The sequence below is a fragment of the Chanodichthys erythropterus genome, chromosome 22 (assembly GCF_024489055.1).
Source record: "Chanodichthys erythropterus isolate Z2021 chromosome 22, ASM2448905v1, whole genome shotgun sequence".
NCBI classification, from domain to species: domain Eukaryota; kingdom Metazoa; phylum Chordata; class Actinopteri; order Cypriniformes; family Xenocyprididae; genus Chanodichthys; species Chanodichthys erythropterus.
Genome location: NC_090242.1, coordinates 36,277,491 through 36,282,993, shown reverse-complemented (window position 1 = coordinate 36,282,993; position 5,503 = coordinate 36,277,491). Strand labels below are relative to the sequence as shown.

At 35.6% G+C, this 5,503-nt stretch overlaps 1 long non-coding RNA gene across 1 annotated transcript; it reads right to left on the bottom strand.

Moving 5' to 3' along the window:
- Nucleotides 1-1,384: 1,384 nt before the first annotated feature.
- On the bottom strand, nt 1,385-4,059 carry LOC137012736 (uncharacterized). Its single transcript, XR_010893601.1, has 3 exons — nt 3,716-4,059; nt 1,889-2,064; nt 1,385-1,664 (listed from the first exon to the last, which is right to left on the bottom strand). It is a non-coding gene; the product is annotated as an uncharacterized lncRNA (long non-coding RNA).
- Between the last annotated feature and the right edge of the window lie 1,444 nt (nt 4,060-5,503).

The following is a 5,503-nucleotide window of genomic DNA, read 5'->3' as shown; positions in this document are numbered from 1 at the left end:
ACTTAAACTTAAACATACACTACTGCACTGCCCAGTGAACACTAGTGAGATCAATTCATTTAACACTGGGATTCAGGGAATATTTTGCAGCTAATGTCTACTACACTATGCAAAAATACATTTACAGATGCAGATACAGTAAAATACAGCACTGAACTTTTGGAGGAAAAATTGTATTTTATTATTTTATTTTACTATTGTAAATTGATCTTGCAGTAGATGAAAAGCATGAGAAAAATAAGAATGAACTTGGTATGCTCCACAATTCAGTATACTGTCAAATACAGTAAAAGTAAATTCAGCATCCTCTGCACATTTGGCTAAATTGCATTACAGTATATACAGTAGTCGTGTATTTGTCTTCTGACACAAGACTATTTCCCTCGGCAGTCATTTCTCAGTTCTGCAAAAATACAGCACAGTACATAACACATACAGAGAAAGGTGACTATCACAAGTTTGAGGGTGTACAACAGTTAATGTACAATAGTGAACTTTCCCTCATCTAAAGTACTGCTTCTGTGTAAGTGTAAAACCCCTGTAAATTATTCATTTCATGTTATTGTTTCGTCGGATGAAGACCTTTAATGTCCTTACATTGAAGCGCCGCTGCAGTACTGGAAACATATTTATATTTTATTCTGTGATAAGTTTGGGGTGGCAAAGCTTTTTCTTAGGGTGGCAGTTGCCACAGCATTCCACCCCGGCAGATCCGCCCCTAATATTCCTATAACATTTTACACAGAGTTTACCCTGTTAAGGAGTTGCTTGAACATGTCCATTTTCCATTTGAATATTGAAAACGTATGTGAATTTTGTGGCAATGCCAGAGAATCTGTGACTCTTTTTTTTTTTTTTTTTTTTTTTTTTTCTAATTTCATTTCTAGGCTGTTTGGAACAGGTACATAAATTGATTTGTATGATGTAGTATTTTTTATTTATGTATTTTTGTGCATGACAATGTTGACTCCAAATGTGCTTCCTTATACAACTTTTTGTTTTACTTTAAATATCATATTCATGTGAAAAAAAATGGACTAAAACTAAGCTAACTTTGAACATTTTATAAAAGAGATTAAACAATATGGAGCTACATTAGACAAAATTAAGAACAAAAATGCAAGAAAGACCTTTAAAGCTTTTTGTTACTTTAAATTGTTGTAATTTTTAGCCATGGCATGACCTACTTTACATATTCTTATGTTTATTTGTTTAAATCTTTGTATAATTTTTGCATTAAAAAAATACATTAAAACACATTCAAATATGTAAAACATCCTTTATTGAATTGATTCACATTCATGTTTTTGTAGTTTACACAGAAATGATAATGGTATCCTTTTCAAAAACCTGTTTTCAAAAGTTTTAGCGTTGAAAATGCTGTTGCCAAGTAAACGTTTTAAAAAAGTGTTGAAAACAGTGTCGTGAAACGGTCCATCAGTCTGGTTAAGTCTATAAAAGCTTGCAGAATCCAGGAGATGGATGAAGATGTGATGATTATAATTATAATGATGATGATGATGATTATGATGATGATGGTGGTGGTGGTAGTGATGATGATGAAGATGATGATGTTCTGGATGATGAAGGGTTTTGATGAGAGAATCTCTCCTCAGTTTTGGCATCAGAATCAATCTTTACAGGATCATCTGAATCATCTGAGACTAGAAATCACAGATAAATATCAGATTATCTCATTGTTTTGGGTTTGTTTTTATGTTCTCAATCTATAACACTTTCTGTCAATGAAACACAATCACACATCTGTGAACTTTCAATGGGCTATAGATTCAATATTCAGAAAGTTATTAATCTGTCTGAATGTGTCATAAAGAGTAAAAATAATAATTACTAAATCTAGCAAGTTCATTAATGATCAAACACTCACAGTTAGGCATTATTCCCTCCATACTGCTACATCTCTTAAGTTTCTGTCCTCTTTTCTCTTGTGATCCACTGGTTTGTGTCTCCATTTCTCTCTCTGTCTTCTTGTTTTCTGCTGCTCTGTGATTTCTGAGGCTCCAGCAGTTTTCTGGATGTGTGATTTTATTTCTCCATCTCAATCTGAATATGTTCAATCACACACAGAGTTTAGTTAAAGTCATTAATGTAGAATCAGAACATGAAGATGTTCAGCTGAACTCATGTTCTTGTTCATCCTTCTGTAGATACAAGGAAAAGAAACAAGGATGGAGGAATCTGATTCTGTAGTGTGCAAAAGGTTCTGGGTTCAAATCCAACCATGTATTTTTTTTTTCTTTTTCTCATTAAAACCAAAGATGTTCATCAGTGATTGTATATCAAGAGCAGGGACACTTTCATGTGTATTTTGTTTTGTGATTCCCCCACAAACACACCTTCCCCTCCCCCTGACTCAGGTCACTGTAAGTTCTCCAGGGAGGCATATTGTGTGTATAATGTAACTTGTGTATCTATTGTTTTCCTTTCATGTTTGGTATCATTTCAAATGTCTCAGTGTGATTGGTAAAATGGTCTCAATTTCACAGCAGTCACTGGTATTATGAAGAAGATTCTTCTGAAATCATTATGACCGGTAGATTATTGGTGTAATGAAGGTTTAAGTTATGATCACTGTGGGGCATCTGTTAGAATGCACGAGTCTTTGTTCTTCATTTGTAATCATTTTATTCCAGCTTGCTTCTTTTTACAGGTTACAGGTGGATAGAGATGTGGTTAGTTTTCTACACGCACAAATCCACCAAAGCAAGATTTAACAGTATTAACAACACTAAAAGAGCTGGTTGCCTTCTGCCTGCCGCTCCACTACAAACTAAAAGCAACTTCCTTTTTAGAACGCGAGTAATTCAGGCAGTTATACAATAATACAGTCTGTTAGCACCCTCTGCTGGACTGGCTTGCAGTTTCCTCTACAACAATTGGAGTCCATATTTCCGCAAATCTGCGTCAGGATAGATTCAAACTAAAAGCCCATGAAAGGAGCATGTTGCACATCTGGAGACCTTTTTGATTTTTGTCTATCGACTGGCTTAGCAAGTTGCAGTATCGTGACAAAGAAAACTGTGTTTTGAATGAACAAGAAATGTGGTGGTTTGACTCAAATGCATTAGTAAACTCTGCACCTCTAACTAAGACCAGAACTGGCGAGTTTGTGATTGTTAAAGTCGCTCACCAACCGAAATGACTCTTCTAAAGCGATACCGGGACCGCAGTGAACTAAATAATTGAAAATATAAAGTAATCAGAATAATCAAAAATCTAAATGAAGGCATAACTAATGATTAATTTCTAATTGGAAACACAACCTAAGAATAAGAATCATTTGAAATTGGAGTCAGATCAAGCGAGTGAAATTAAATGAACTTCACAGAGGCGCTGAAAAGACATAAGACATACAAAAGTCCCACCCGCAAATTACGCCTATGGTTCATTATAAAACATGTATGTTTCTAAATTCATGATGTAAACGGTGTGGAAAAAAAAGTTTTAGAAGCTCTATTAAAGATCCATAAACTTTTTTTGTTCACATCAAAGCTGCCAAGCAGATTGTTGCTGTTATTATTATTATTATTATTATTATTATTATATCATAATGTAATATTTTTTTGTGTTGCCACTGGTCAGAAATTTAAAGTGTGTTTTTACATTTAAGTTTTTACAGTACTGAAACTCCAATAATGAATGAATACATGTATAAAAACTCTTCACAAAATAAATATAAACTTATTTTAATTACCTTGTGATGAGCAGAAAAGAGGAAACATCGACCTAGCTCTGATATCTGTGCTGATGTTGTGCTGATGAGCTTCAGTTTTAAAAGCTAAATACACTGTCAAATCAAAAGGAAGTTTGGTTGTGAGTGGTATAAAGACCAAGCCCCACGGTTCGGGACGCATTTGATTCACGGATCAAGTTTCACCGCAGTAGAGTGAAAGGTTATCATTTGCACGTGTTTGTCTTGCTAGTTTACACATTGAATAGATATAAAACCATTCCAGCGTTAGAAGAGGCAAAAGAGGATTTAATTCGGTATCGCACGCAGCGCTGTTACCAGTGCGCACAGACTCGCATACAGGGCTCGCGCGCACACAGAGAGAGAGAGAGAGAGAGAGAGAGAGAGAGAGAGAGAGAGAGAGAGAGAGAGAGAGAGAGAGGCGCGTTTCAGATCAGAACTCCTCAATGCACTTGGATGGACACATTCACGCTTTATGTCAGTCAAAATACCCCCCTCGGCAAGTATTCTCGTAAACACATTCGGTTATGTCTTGAGTGAATGAGGTGAGAGATCAGATGTGTGTGTGTGCATGGGGTCTTATTCTTAAAATGACAGCAACCTGCTGTTGTCTGTCATGTAAATCAAACAAAACACAGCTTTAACAAAGATCTATATTAAATTTATACAGTGAACAGTGTAATTTTACATTTAATTATTACATTTCTGTATATATATATATAAAAAAAATTTATACTACAGTTAGACCTTATAACTGTATGTTGTATTTATCTTGTAATTGGTGTACAATGTTGTACACCAATTGCAAGCTAGTAGGCCTACTTGCTGCTGTGGTATTGGAGTAGTTAAAGTGGACTAAGTGATAATTGCAAAGTTACCCCCCACCCCCATTTTTTTTTTTTTTTTTTTTTTTTTAAGGGAATGCATCGACGTCACTTTCCCGCTGAAAACGCGCTCCCTCAGCTGGACTGAGTGGCAAAAGAACCTGCTGTGTGACTGGATTAATAGAGGAAACTACGAAAAACGCGAGTAAGACAAACGATTAGTCTAAAGGTTGGACTCGAAAGTGTTTCTTACAACTTGTCAAAGAAACCTAATCCATGGATATTGACATGCAGCCAGGAGTCGTGTTTCCTGACATTTATATGTGCCTAATTTGACGCCGGGGAAATACATAAAGCAAATCTGCCTGTGAATATTTTATATAACTACAATATAGGTAGTAGGTCTAAAACCCAACTATGCAGAATATAAGATGGTAAATGTTGTTAACACAATTTATAACAATACAATATATTCGGTATGATTTTACCTCAATATCCAACATTTTGACACAAAATGATAACTGCAAATCAATGTTTCTAAACTAATATCTAAACTTATATGTTTGTTTTAAAATTTAGTTTTCACTTCAGAAACACTTGGAAGAACTCATAAGAATTCCTTATAGGCCTTGGGTGGTTCGTGGACATCAAAAACACTGAATCACAGTTTGATTGATTTCACACACACACACACACACACACACACACACACACACACACACACACACACACACACACACACACACACTTTATGTAAGTGAGGATACAGTGGACTACCAGTAAAATTGATAAAATGGAACCCAAAAAATTTGACCATGTCAGGTCAAAAATCCCATGGCACTTCTCGTAAAGAGTAGGGGTGTAACCCCGGTGTCCTGGCCAAATTCCCTCCATAGGCCCATACCAATCATGGCCTCCTAATAATCCCCATGCATTGAATTGGCTCTTTCACTCTCTCTCCTCTCCA